The sequence below is a fragment of the Rhinopithecus bieti genome, unplaced genomic scaffold (assembly GCF_001698545.2).
Source record: "Rhinopithecus bieti isolate Rb0 unplaced genomic scaffold, ASM169854v2 scaffold_1428, whole genome shotgun sequence".
Lineage (NCBI taxonomy): Eukaryota > Metazoa > Chordata > Mammalia > Primates > Cercopithecidae > Rhinopithecus > Rhinopithecus bieti.
Window position 1 is genome coordinate 1,266,960 of NW_016803608.1, and position 15,800 is coordinate 1,282,759.

Genomic DNA, 15,800 nt, shown 5'->3' on the forward strand with positions numbered 1-15,800 from the left:
TTGTTAACTCACTGACTAGCTGAATGAAGGATGTCTAGATGTGAAATAGTCAACATACATTTAACAATTATTGTTGGAATTAAAAATAATGTTTCCAATTTTGAAGCCTTTCAGAAAGAGATTTTCTCCCCAAGAGAGGATTCAATATCATGCTTTGAAAAAATTAAAATAAAAGGGAATTTGAATTATAAAGACAGAATTTGCAAATATTAAAATTTTAAGAATTTTTTAACTGATGCAAATTTATTGTGATAATTGAGAATAAAATTATTTCTCAAAAATGTCATACGACATAGAAATAAAAAGGTTAACACTTCGGAGACTTTACAGCAAGATTCTTAGGGCTTGAGTCTCAGCTCTACCTTTCTAGCTACACAACTTTGGGTTCCTCTCTATGCCTCAGTTTTCTCATCTGTTATTTCTTAGGGTTAATGATTGCATCTAATTTATGAAGCTGTTGTAAGGAGCAAATGGCTTAAATTATGTAAATGACATAGAACAGTGTTTGGAACACAGTGTCTAATAAGAATTTATTATTATTTATTTGATAATAGTATTATCCCTTCTCAAGAAAGTAGGTGCTCTTACTTAAGAAAGATGGATTTTATTTGTTGTTTGTTTATTTTTCTCTGCAATGTTTCTAAGGAGAAATCTCATAGGAGGAATCTAGGAAGTGTAAATTGTGTAGATACAGTAAGTGGATGAGAGAATTAGGGCAATTTCTGGTTAGTGCATAAACACCTTATTTTTTTCACATGTGGAAGGCAGACAAACTTTTTGAGCCCTTATGTTTGGCAAATGAGTGCTTTATTTCTTGTTTACTTTACACAAATAGGCAAAGTTAAATAGCAAATAAGGCAAATTCAGCATGGGTTACCTAAAGCTCCATCCGCAAGCTCTAACCTTGAGACTAAATGGGTATAGTCCAAATGCGTAAACCTTAGATTTAAAAAAACAAAACAAAACAAAACAAAAAAAACTGACTTAATGAAAAAGTCATAACCTTAAATATTTGTCTTCCTCAGGTAAATCTTATTCAAACTCTTCATCCATACTTTTCTCCCAGAAATTAACTCCAATAATGATATATTTTAGCCTTCCAAACTATTTACAGTCATAATTGATGCTAAGTTTTAAATCATTCCTATCGCCTGTGTTTATGTGTATTTGGTTGCTATCTTTATAAAATTAGATCTTCTGCTTCCTCAGTTATTCCCCAAAAAACCAAGAATAGTGTTCAGCAAATAACATTATTGGTGGAAATATGACAATCAAACAGAATTACTAAGGATGAATGTCATGTTCTCTCTTTAAAATATTATGCTTTAAAAAATATAATCTGTTATTTAAAAGTAAATTTTAACAAGGAAAAGATTATTGTTCCATATGTAAAATATTTGATATGGTTTCTTGAACATATGAACACTTAACTAAAAGTTGGTTTCTATTCTCCTATCATGACCTGAGGCACATTTATTAGCTGCTCTCTGTCTAAATGTCTCAGTCTAAAATCCAACAAAAATCAAGACTTGGCATACAATTTAACTGAGCAAAATATTCACTTTAAGGATAGAAAATACAAAAGAATGATAAAATGTTACTTTTTCCCAACTTTGCCCCAGGGTTTGTAATCTTATCAGAGTGCAAGTCATATAAACAGGAAATGGCATCTTAGGAAATGCTGAAACAGCACTGACATAAACAAGAGATCAAGAAGGGAGCAACAATCACTTTGTTATCTTTTTAGATAGGAATTGAGTCAGGGAGAAAGTGGCTTCTCAGCTACACCCTAAAAAATATTTACAGTTTGGAGAAGAAGATTCGGGGAAAGATGGTTAAGCATCCTTCTTTGGAAATTTGATATTTTGAATCTTCGGCCAGGACACATTTACAGATCATCTATTAAATTTAAAAGGGATCTTAGCTACCTTTGTGAGCTTTGCTCTTCCCTAATCTACTCAAAGATAACTCAGAGTATAAACAAAGTTTAGAAGATCAATCTAAGACAAAAATCTCATGGAATTATATAAAATTGTTCCTTTAAAAACATACTGAAGGAATTGTGTTGCAGGGAAATAGGTCTTAAGTAGGGGGAAAAGTAAAATATATCCTCAACATTTATCATAATAGAGCCTAGTATCTTTTATTTTGTCACTTACACCCTGGGGAAATATACTATGAGCCACATTTTTACCTGCATATTTCTTTCTCTTTTGTAAAAAAAAAATTAACATGACTATAGTCCTTAAAGTCATCATATTGATATGTCACAACTGAAAATTAAATAAGCAATTAGTTATTTCATTATTTGCAAAATGTGATTTTCCTGAAAACAAAACTAACCAGCACAACAAAATCATTTACAGGACATTATTCAGTGGAAAGCAATAGATTAAAGGAGTTGGGGGTGGAGAGAAGGTAGTTTGTTTCACAGTTCCAGCTTTATTTTATTTTAATATGTGTCATCCTGTAAAAATCCTGCATCTTTACTTTAAAAGAAAGGTATTGATGTAAGATTTGGAGAGGGTTGGGAAAAAAGAATGAGAGAGCTACAAGAATTGGGAGAAATTTATAGTTAGAACTGATACTGAGTGAAAATTTAGAGTACATACCTAGCATGTTTTGTGCTTCCTTTCTTCCAGAGAGGAAATGACACTTTAGATTCCCTGGGATGCTGGAACCACATGCAAAAAAGGATGGGCAAATTTGTCATTCAGAATTTATGAGGGATATTTTTTCTTCTCACTGACTAAAAAGAACAAATCAAACACTAGGTTTCCAATTCTGAAAATTAGTGGACTCTGGAGAGCCAATTAAACATTATTCCCCTATCTCGACTCTGTTTTAACATCTTTCTTTATTGCACTGTTTCTTTTGCTCACAAGGCAGGTAGATGGTGTTATCAGGCTAATTTGGGGACAGTTATCATTATAATGTAATTTTTTGCAATTATGTGGTAGACCAGGTGGCAAGACAGCATGGCTTTGCATTGCCAAGGTGCAAAACAAATTCAGTGTTCAATCAACCTGAGAGAAAGGACAATTCTCATTTGCATAAACATGTAGCCACGGAAACGAGATGCACAGAGGTATAAGGGGAAAGAGACCTATTTTACATGATGTGCATAGAATATTTGACAGTTTAGATTGGAGGCGTCATTGATGTGGGTTGGAATGGTACGGTTGGTTGCCATGGATATGGTTTTCCCTACTGGCAGTGCAGAGATTGGCAGGGATGGATGCTAGAAGAAAAAAAAAAAAAAAAAAAAAAAAAACCCAAACCACTGCAACACTCTGGCAGCCTCATTCTTTTCTTTTGTTGAAAAGCTATGTATCCTTTCTGCACTAATGACAGCTCATCAAGTATGCAGTGTAATCTAGAAACACTGATATTTCTGTAATAAATCATTCATGTATAATATATATGTATTTATACATTCTATGCACATACATATGTGGTAATCCACATGTATATATTTGGAATAACATGTATGCAGATTAATAAAAGATTAGATTCAGGAGAAAAATATTTACTTTTGCCACTAGTTTCTATTTAGTATTAATTTGGGAAGCCCTTAGATATGAGGATTTATTAAATAAAATAAGCAATGTATAAATCAACTGAATTATAATCTAACTTAGGAAAAGAGAATTGCATAGTATGTTTTTGTGGGTAAGACAAACAATGAAAGGAAGGAGGAGTGGCTTGCCCCAACGGCCTAGTCTCTGAGTATTTGACCTCTATAGCCACTGCATTGCTGTCATAGAACTATGCAAATGGTGTTCGTCCATGAGAAAACAAGGCACTTTTTAATTTCCTTTTTGGTTCTATTACAACATGTAGCACAGTAAAAACCCAAGCAGGCTATTTATGCTGTTTTTCAGAAATGTTGAAGCCACTTAATTTTCCTTTTCTAAAGTCTCACCTGTTTGTTATCTTGTTTTCATACAGTTAGTCCAAAACCTTGCTTTTATTAAAAGGTTTTCGGAGATGTCTTTTGTCTTTAGAATTCATTCACTAATATATCATGCAAGCAGGGGCTAAAGGAACACAGCCTCAGCTGCCCAATCCTGCAGGGCGAGAACTGAGGACCTTTGTCTCTGCTAATGGGCAGCTTTGCCCTCGGCCATACTCCTGAGATTTGAATTCTGGTGGACAAGTTCTTATGACCTTGTGAGTTTCCTTCTATCCCTTCTAGACTGTGGAGGAATGTTGAGTGGCAAGGCATTTTGTAAATTATCTGTCCATGCTAACACTGGAAACTGAGAAAAGGGTTGGAAACAGTATTTATTGTGCAATTACAACATCAGGATCATTTTTGAAACATGACCTGTCTTCTGCCCTTAATACTTGACTTTGTCATGCATACAACCAAAATCTGATGAATAATTATCAATCAACTGACCTCAACTGGATTGAGACTTAAAATAATACGTAGTTGAAAGAATAATCAAAATATTCTTCTCTCACTTTATAAGAAAGTGCTTTTAATGGACAAAATGAAGAAAATCTGCATTGATATTACATAATCTTCCCCTTATTTAACATTTTAGGTGAAAATCTATTATTTATTGATAAAACATGTGAAAAGCACTGGTTATTTTTGCTATTGCATCTTTTTTACATGAAGCATACCAGTGGGTCAGTTCCTGTAAGAATCCACCCCCTACAACCCCAGCCCCATCATTGTTCTCAGCTTTTCCCTAGGAACCACTCAATAATTGCTAATATCCTTTCTATGATAAACTAGTCAGTGACCTGTTTGTCAAGATGAAAACCAGCTGTAATCATAACGTTTTTATTTTCATTTTGTTATTTCTTAGTTTACTTTTATCAGTGCTTCTTAGGGTGATGAGCTCTTACTTATTCCTCAAACTCATTTGTTCTTAGCTGTACATATTGGACATTAATAAATATTCACTGCAAAAAGTAAGTTAGCAACTGCTCTAATCTCTGTATTTCACTGTTTCTTAAGTTTTTAAAGATGCAATAGAACCTTAAATTCTATCCAGAGTTACAAGTTTATTATATAAGACCTATGTATAAACAATGAGATTCAAAATGATTATAAAGTGTTTAAGAGTGAGTACAAATTTTAATACAGAAAATCAACATAATGCACAGGGTCAAGGTAGATACACCATTTCATCACATGTAAATGTTTCTGTTCGGGCACTTCTTTTGCTTATACTTTGTTGTCTCATGCATTCTGTTTTCTTTATTTCTTTTAACAACCCATGTTCTTTTTTATTTTTCTTTTCCACTCATTTGTTTCCTGTTTGTGTACACTCCTCCATTTGTAATCAATATATACTATGTTGAAGAAAAATTAAGTGATGCTTGGGGCTTGTGCACCTTTGCACAAATCTCTTGCAGGCACTGGCAAGATTTTAGTATGTTCCTTTATCTTATACAAATTATTTAGATGCTATAGCATTGAGGCCCTCCACATAATTATACATACAGATGGTCCTGGAGAGCTAGTATGTAACATGCACAGAAACCTATCCAGTAATTCCAGAAATAAGGTTTTAAAAACCTCATTTCTATTTCAAAGAAAAAAATTGCTTGCTCATCATTAGAAATCAATTCTTAGTCCTATAGGAATAAAGAAATATGAATGTGGTTACTTTATGAGCAGAGACCTGATTATTTCATGCTGTGAGTGTGATTCTTCAGGGGTCAGAAGGAGAGTTCTGGAGAGGTCTACTTTTCTTGGGCAAGTGTACACTTGCCTCAATCTCACTCATAAATCAGGAGACAGTCACATGCACTTGGGCCTTAAATGTGTTCATTTCAAATCAAGCAGGAGGCCTGACTCACATAGTAAATTTTCAGGATTAGAATCTCCAAAACTTTATCATCGCATATGTAGATGGATTCATTTTCAGACTCTGATAACTGGTTCAATATTGTCTCATTTTAAGGATTTGGTTAACTATTTTAATTTCTCACTTTTAGGTTGTTAAGATATATTATCTTACTAGTTTTGGTCATGTCCATTAAAAAAATTGTAAATTTTACACTTTGCAGCATAGGTTCATTTGCTCCCTCTGAAAATAGACATTTTCCTTGTTTCTTACACTCACTCAAAATATAGGCAGTATTTCTTCCTTGAAAGGAGAATAAGGAAGCAAACTGATTATTTGTTGTGATCAGGCTTATTAAAATAGAGACAGAAAACTAGAGTTCATTTCCTAGATCTGTCATGAGATGACTAAAAAGTGAGGGACTCTCTTTCTTGTCTTACTTCCCTCATTTGTAAAGTGACACCCTCTGATCTTCACAAGCACATTTTGACTCAGTAATATAAGTCAGAATTTCCAAACTCTGTGATTAGGAGCAGTTATTGACTCTCCTTATGTGTTTTGACTGCAGCTTCAGTTGGGACAGGTGCTCTGCTAGCCATGATAGAGCCAGTTCCTGATGCAGACAATGACAGGACAAGTCGATGGCCAAAGACATGAAGGCAAAAGTTACTGACACGGACTGGTTGTAATCAGTATATGGCTTTGAGAGCTAATGATTTATTATGATCAATCTGTTGAGAACATCGAATTGTTGATGTCTTAGAATTTCTTGTAGAAAGCATTGCCTATGCTGATATGCCCTTTATATCTCAGCTTCTTTATCAATATGCAAAACTAAATATCCCTTTGTCTTCTATTTAAATCCATCCCCTTTCTTCAGATGGCATAAGCACTAGTATAATAAAGCATAGGAAGTACATTGGTTATGTGAAATGTACTGAAATTCCTAATACAGCATGTATCTCAAATGGCATTTCCTGTATTCTGATAAAATTGTCCTGACATTAAATTTTTACTCACAACTTGTCTACCTGCTCCCTGTAATTAACATGACCCACATCTTTGCCATCAATTTTGTTTTCCTTTAAGGCTACTTCTAAAGAGTTAATAGAAAAGAAAAGTAAACCTTTGGATTTCAGAATTACTGGATAGTGTTTCTTTATCTGGCAAAGAAAAAGCACTTTAATTCAGGGCTAACCTCAAATTTTATTTTCTGGTCTTTAAAATGCCACATGTTATTTTCTCATTGTACCACTGCTCCATGTCACCCTTGATGACATCAAACCATGTGCCAATATGAACTTTACGCTTATCCGGTCTGCTCAATAGGATGATGCCCTTCACCGTTCAAATTAAATCTGAACCCTGTGTCACTGCTCCTAAGCTGCTATTCATCAACTTATTTTTTTCATGTTGTCATGTAGCCATGCTGTGGCTTTTTCTAATGTCCTTATCTCTATCATTAATTTTACCTTCTGATGTAGTAGTACTGAATGATGTGATTTACAACTTAATAAAATGAGTTTTTAAAACATTAGATAAAATAGTAAATCAATTTTTATAAGAGTCAGTGGTCTAGAGTTCTGAAGGTAGACTTAATTTACCTCCTTTTCCTGATTTCATCTCAGGTGAAATGAATGGCATAGAACAATACAGTATACAATGCGTCATGCATAATACATAGCAGTTGAATTCAGTTTTAGTGGTTCTCCTACTGGTGTCCAGATGAGGACAGGGTGGGAGTAAAAACATTGATAGGTGTTTTAAGGCAGCTCCTTGACTTTGTAATCTCACTTTCTTACCTTTTTTTAACCTTTATGTTTGAGAATAAAATTTATCTCTATGGACACACATCCTTTGGGAAAGGGTGATTGGCTTTTTTACTGTTTGGGGTGCCAAGATTTTAAGAAAAGGACTCAGTTGAAGGATATGTAAATTAATATAATAAAGAATATTAATGAACAATTGGGTCCAGTTTCCTGCCTTTAGGCAAGTAATTAGACAAACCGCCTAAGTCCAATATTTTATGCAATCAAATATATTTATCTTCTAAGTGGGAAAAGAAGCAATTTCTTCTTGTTTCTCACTGAGCAGTTCATTTAGGGTACTAAGACAGTTCCAAATATTACCTAAATGTGTCTGGTATGGTAATCTGAATTCTATAACTGAGTGGTGGTAAATTCCAGGGTAAAACAAGTAGAATCCAATCTGTTAAAAAAAAAATCATATTTTTGCATACATATGGGGTGTGATGGGGTTATAATTAATCAGTTCATGAAATTCAGCATGAGCTGTTCATATCTTCTGAAGACCTTGTGTGTATGTCTGCAAGATCTACTGTCAGGGGATCAAAAGGAATTGACACCAAGAGAATTTTGTAGTGGCCCCAAATGGTGGGATAGGAATATTCCAGCCTCCCCTACTCATCACCTCATGCCTGAGGAGATGGAACACTACGTGAAATTTCCAAACTCATTAAAAGGTATTTTTTTCCATCTTAATTTTGAAATGTCTGCAGAAAAAGTCGAATTCAAGTAGGTGGCCACAGTGTAGGTGAATATGGAGAAAAGCAACAGCTGAACTTCACAGAAAACAAGTAGGTTACTGTTATTCTTTTAGTGAAATATAATGGAAACAGTACTTGTAATAAGAATGATATGCTAGCAAGACACATACAGGAAACTTTGTAAACATTCCTGAAAGATGTTGACTTCACTTCCCTGGGCCTCAGCATCCTTATACATGAATAAAAGTATTTGATAGCTTCCAGACTTACAATTTCAGTATCATCTGCGGTGTCGAACACAAACATTTGTTGAGTCTCATTATGAAATGCATTGATGATGAAATAAATAACAAAACATGTTCAAATTAATGGTGTGTCTGCACTTGGAGTTTCTCCGGTATTTCTGCTTCTGTAATTGAAGAATTAGTATCCGGTACATATAACACAGATAAAAAAAATAATAATAACCTGGAAAGATCCAGATTCTAGTAGCAGCTTAGCGATTATATATTTATATTCATTGGCCAGAAATATTTATATTCACTGGCCAGAAAGACAGGACGTAGAATCCAAGTTTATAAAATAATGAGAAATTTCTACTTAAAGTAAACAAACTATCTCATAAAATCCTGAAATACTACAACAACTGACTACTCATGGAAACTTGAAAAACTTAATTTTAGCATAGGTCAGTATATCGCTAAGTATTTCATTACCTACCATACCCAACACAGGGCTCAATGCTGTGGCAGATATGAAAACATAAGGTGTGATTCATACAGCCCAAATTTACAATCTAGTTGGGAGGGAAGATTAGTAGACAAAACAACGATTAATCATGAAAGAGTTTATAAGTATGTGCAGACTACAAATGTGCTATTTTACTGTTTTTACTGTGAGGGTATAATATGGTACTCAGAAACACAAAAATTCAAACAATTAGAAGGTAGATTAGGTGTCCCAAAGTATGTAACTCAGGACCCAAATCATAGAGAACGCTTTTAAACATGTTGCTTTTTTTGTTGCTTCTTGCTTTCTTTTTTTGCGACAGTCCCACTGTGTTGCCCAGGCTGGAGTGCAGTGGCGCGATCTTAGCTCATTACAACCTCCAGCTCTAGGGTTCACATGATTCCCAAGCCTCAGCCTCCAGAGTAGCTGGGACTACAGGCATGTGCCACCATGACTGGCTAATTCGATGGTATTTTTAGTAGAGGTATGGTTTCAGCATGTTGGCCAGGCTGGTCTCAAACTACTGACCTCAAGTGATCTGGCCTCTGAAAGTATTGGGATTATAGGCGTGAGCCACCGTGTCCGGCTAACATGTGGCTTTTGAGGATAAAAGAACATTGTGTTATATCCCTGCTATTGGTTAGTAATAATGTATCTCAGCATATATAATTTCATTTAATCTAGTATTTACCAAATTTCATTAACCATGGGACCTGTAATGTCTCTGAGCACTTATATTTATCCCAAACACATTTTAGGAAATTCTGGACTTTGAAAATTCATAAGTCACAGAAATATAATGTAGTAGTAACTAAAAATAAGAAAGCCAGGAATATGTTTGTTTTTGAAAAGATGAATTTCATGATGACAATCAAGATCTGGGTTAATATAAATATTTGACTGAGGCCCATGGCCCATCTAACTTGACTCTGCATAACTCTCAGGAATTATTATGCTCTTAGGGATTTAGACCAGGCTAATATTTTTGTGTTTTTTTATAAAATCATGACAAGGGTATAAATATAAGAAGAAATTATTATTAAAATATAGCCATTAATGGTAACCATGAATTAATTAAAACTTACCTCAGCAGTATATCATTCGACTCATCTACATGTACTAACACGAGGTTTTAGTGACAAATTTGCCCTTGAGAATAAGAGCTTAGTTCTGATTGTAGGAAGTTTTCACTGGAAGTTACTAATATAAACTGTAGCTCTGATTCAATAGGAAACTGGTCTAGGCCCCTCTATGTCTTTCAGGGTAAATTACATTAAAGATTTACTCTTAAGAAACAAACGATTTCAAACACCTTATTTATAGCACATTCTCCACCTCCACAATAAAATAGTTCATAAAAGTTAGTAATGGTGCTATCAAGATTTTAACTGGGATAATTGGCCCACATCATTTTATGTTAAATCCAGCCACTGCTGTGTCTCAAAGAATTTGCACTCTTTAGTTAGAATAATTCTGAAGCCTCTTGTGCCACTAGCCTACTTAGAACTGCATTGACAGGAAGGGGGCTTAAGGGTAAGTTGTTCATGTAGAATGACATTTATAAGGATTTTTATTATTCCTATTCAGTGATATACTCCATTGTGAACCCCTGACTCAGAGCAGTGTTTCTCAAACTTTCATGTGCAAAAGTACGACCTGGTGGATCTTGTTAAAGTGCATATTCTGATTCAGGAGGTTTGAGATCAGTCCCCAGTTCTGCATTTCTAATAAGCTCCTAGGTGATGCTGGTCCCTGAACTACTCTTTAAGTTGCACGATTAGAGGGAATACTTAAGAGAAAGCCTTGCTCCTCTTCAGTCCTAGGAGCTTATTGGTTTTTAATTCCCTGTGGCCTACAGTACAGGGATATCAGGTACCGAAGCATTTGTTTCAAGAATGTTTCAACAATGCCCCATTTAGAAAAAATTTGGTGATTGTCATATCCAAATCAGTGTTTTCTTTTAAATGGGTAGTTTACTTCTTCAAGTAAGTTGATGATTACTTTGTTCTCAAACTTTTGAAAAAGGGCAAGAAATTATTTGTAAAAAATCTCTGATTAATCCTATCTTTAAAAAGTGAGACCAGAGAGACATTGCCCTTGCTTAGACCATATTGCCTAAAGTCAACAGATCCTTGCACAGACTTAGGTGAGAGGATTTGTGGTTGCTTAGGCTTTAAAACAGAGTGTGAGCAAGACACCTGTGGGACTGGTCAGAATATGGCAGGGGCAGTCTTCAGGGGATGATCACTTCATTTTGCTCCTAATGAGGTGGCAATGCCAAGATGCTGTGGATTTTACCCAAGGTTTTGTGTAGGCATTTTTTAATGAACTCTCAGGTATATTTTGTATGCTTTTACCCAGCAGTCTAACCATGTTTCAAAGTTTCAATCTTTTGATTGATCTCACTCGTCTTGTTTGGGGGTGGGGGTTCGGGAGTAAGGGAAAGCTTCTGTAGCTGGTTGGAGACAGATCCCACAAGAAAGCAATACACTTCAGAATTGAATAAGAATCTAATTTGTGCAGGCTAACTCTTTTTGATAGTGTTAATTTTTTTCATTCTATGTGTACACTTCCATGACCATAACTTCGTTTTTATCGGACCACTCATTAACCATAGCCCACAGCAGTTAATTTCCTGGCTCTCCCTCCCACTACTACTTCACTTTATTTGTTTAGCTGACAGGCTTTTGAAGCAAGCCGGCTAAAGCCTACAAGAATTCCTGGCTTTTTTCTTCCTTCATTCTTGTTCTTATTAGGAATATGGACAAGATGCTAGTGTGTGTATTTCATCTGAAAATTGTGCCAGAGTTTCTCTCTCTTGGGAAATAATCAAATTGCTTCATAATCATCACGGACCCAATTCTGTAACTATTCGTAGACAAAATTCTTGTTAGTGCCAAAGGGAGTTTAGACCTCATTTACGGCTACAAAATCAAGTGGTAAGGTATTTATAGCCACCTCATTCTCCCTAGGAAAATAAGTTAAACTAGATGGAAAAAAATTACTAAATGTGCCATAGATGTTTTACTTTTCACTAAAACAATTCTTCCTAAGTAAAAAAAAAAAAAAAAAAAAAAATTTAAATCTTTACGAGAAGAAAGAAAAGAAAATTAAAATTAACTTCTGACTAGTACTTTAGCTGAAAATATTTTCTTGCTCACTTTTCGTAATATAATGCACATTTTACTTACAGGATACAATGAAATATAAAAATTACTGAATCTCCTTTCTTGGGCAAACATGGAGTGCAAATTCTGGTCATTTGTCCCTCATAAAACACATACAAAAGCTTTAAAAGTTACCAGGCCCTTTGAAAGTCAAACACATCCAAACAGTACTGTCCAAAAATGTATAGGCATCGACCTTATCAACACCAAGCTCACTCGTAATAGTACTTAAGTCTCTTCTCAGCTTTCCTCTTCCCCTCCCTGCACTTTGGCTTTCAATAGGTGAAAGCTGAATAGTAGAAAAAAACAGCTAACTTCAAGCTGGAACTTTAGCTCTATTCTAGTTTCGCAACTATCCCTTTGGTGAAAAGTCCTTGACCTTTCTGGTCTTAATTACTTCATTTATAAATGAATGGGGTGAATTAGCTATTTTCAGGTTTCTTCTAGATAAAAAAGAATCTCATGATAGCACAGGTTATAAATTTTACATAAATATTTAACTTTATTTACATAATGGTAAAACTGAAAAGGGAAAAGCCAATTAATAAATTATATTATTCATGTACTGCACAACTTCATAAACTTGTTTCTGATTTTAAAAAATTAAATGGCTAGTTCAGCAGGAAGAGAAGAGGCTTTAAATTCACACAGACTTGTATTAGATTGCTGGCTCTGTAAGGTGACTTTGGGCAAATCACTTTATCTCAAAACAGAAATTTATAATCGACTTACCAGTAAAATAGGAATATTGATACCTGTCTTACAGGATTGTTAAGATAATAAGGCAAGTAAGACTTTCTATGCCAGAAACATAACATCCCAATAAATGGTGGCCGTTCTGGCTATATTATGCCCTATGTAGGTACAGCTAAGGTGAACAAAAGTTCTCTGAAAAGGAATTTGAAGGAAAGAGACTTTATTCCAGGGAACACTTTGCAAACTGGGGAGATGCAGCCTTCAATGTAAAGGCAGCCTTCAGTGTAAAATGAAGATACGTTCCAGAGAATAAAGGAAAGCTTTACTTTTGTAGAGAAAGTTCCATCCCAGGTTCCCAATTTCCCAGGTGGACTTAGGCAAATAAAAAAGTCAAATTTGCTTAGTTCTGTTTGGTTGATGCAATTGAGTTCTGATTGGTCAATGCATCTGAATTCTGATTGGTTGATGCATGCCAGCCTAGTGATTGGCTCAGGCCAGGTGAACAGAACCAGTCAGGCATGAAAACCCTAAAGTTAGTCAGAAGTGTGGGTGTTCTGGTAACTCAGAGAAAGTGTTTGGCTCTATTTTAAATTTAGGCCCAGTTAACCATTCAGGATTCATCTTGAGGGATTGGCTTTTTCAGGTTCACAGTAGTAAAAAAAAAAAAAGAAAAAAACATTGGTTTATACATTAGGAGACTTGAATAATTCTAGTCCTTCCACAACTAGTTGAGTCACAGTTTGCTCATTTATAAAATGAAATATTGAAAAAAAAGATTTTTATTTTTTTAGAGAAAGGGTCTTGCTATGTTGTCCAAGCTCATCTTGAACTCCTGACCTCAAGCAATCCTCCCTCATCAGCCTCCTCAGTAGCTGAGATTTAAGGTGAGCACCACTGTGCCTGGCACCAAAAGCATCTTTAGCTCTCCTTCTAGACTAAATGTTTCCATTTAGTATTGGAAAAATTTCAGTTTAGTACCCAGTATACAGATATTCCTTCCTACAAAGATTTTAATAATCTCGGTTGCTTTCAATAGTTTGTTGTAACAGATCTTGTTCATCTCTGACGTTGCTAGCAAATATTCAACCTTTTCCCTCTGGTGTCTGTATTAATGGTACTTAGAATTAAAGTAGATTTTTCAAGGACAAACAAATTGATCTGTATTTGAAAACTAGGTCCTTGAATTTATAGGAAAAGATATTTAAAATAATAAAATATAAATATTGTATTTGTAGTATTCAAATCAACCCCTTAGTGATTTGGCTTATGAAGAACAGAAAGAAAGGAATTTAAAAGAACCTGAAGAGAGTAATAATTATTTAAACACACAAACATTTTCCTTGAGTTGATAGTGCAGTATACTTTTTTCCTATTCAAAAGGAACCTACAATAAAATATGCTAAAAACACAACTGGCACTTTTGGTTTGTATTGCAAGTGAATTTCAAGTGCATACTATTTTACTCTCAGGTATCCATTAGGATTGGATCTTCATTTGGTAGTCAGATAGCTTTCATAAAATGAGAATCTGATTGACAACTCTTAACATATAGCCATTGTTCATTAAGTTATCTGGTTTAAACAAAATAAATCTTTTTAACAAATTATCTCTTATACTACATATGTGTTCCCTAAATATTGACAGTCACTCAGAAATACTTGCATTGCTGTACCTGGTTTTTACTGGTACCAAAATATCATAGCTTGAAGAGTATTTAGAAGGTTGCAATTAATTTTGTATTTGAAACCACTAAACTATCAATGGCAGATAAAAGTCTGTGTCTTTGTAAAAACAAATCTCTCTCCCAAAAATGATGCTGCAAAATATATAACCATGTTAGAGAAAAAAAATGTTGCTAAAATGCCAATGAATTTTTCAAATGTGTATGAATAGGAATGCAGCTGGTGCATCACCTGATAATAAACACATAAGATGTAAAACAAAATATATTGTGTGATGGAACCTGTATATATATTCTTAAAGACATCCTGAACCATCATAAAATCATATTAGTATTGATTTTTGTTTAAATAAGGATTGCAAACTGAAATGCCTTCAGGGCATAAGCAAGTGTCATAAATGTACGAAGGAGTCAAAACTAAGCGATTGAGAGGTGTTAGGACTCCACTTTATAGGACAACGTACGCCTTAACTAAAAACTGATCACACTACATTAAAAGCCAAATAAAACCATGATAACCAAATTCAACATACAGGGGCAGATTTTATTCTTAAACAAATAAAAGAGTCAGATTCACACAAGAGGCTTAGAGTTATATTCCTGCTTTAAAAAAGGGATAGTAATAGAAACTAAATGCAGGAAGAAAATTTATTTGAGAAGTTGAGGATGAGTGAGGAACAAATGGAAACAATTAAATTCAATTATAGAGAAGTTCTGAAAAGTGTATTTTATAATTCAAAGGACACAGCCAAGACACTTCCTTAGTTTTCTGCAAAGGAAAAAAAAAAATTGGAACGTTGATAGAAATGTTCTGAGCTTTGACCCTAATAATGAAAATTCTATAATCACAGCAGGAGTCTGAAAAACAGACTCCTGAGACAGGGTTATCAATTTCAAAGTCTTTCAACTACTCTGTAGTAGGGACTTCAATATAAAAAAGAAAAGAAGAAGAAGATGGAAGAGGAGAGGAAGAAAGAGAAAGAGAAAGAGAGGAAGTAGAGAAAAAAGATCAGATTTTTTTCTGTAGCACATTGGTTCATGAGGTTTGACTAAGACAAATATACCAGATCACATTTAGTCAGCATTCTCTGTAGCGAGACAGTGAAAGTATGTGGTCAAAATTTTCTCCTGTCTGAATGGCCACATCCAATTTATTAATTTATTTTAACTTCAAACAAATCAAATTATTTTCCTACACATCTAATCTGGTT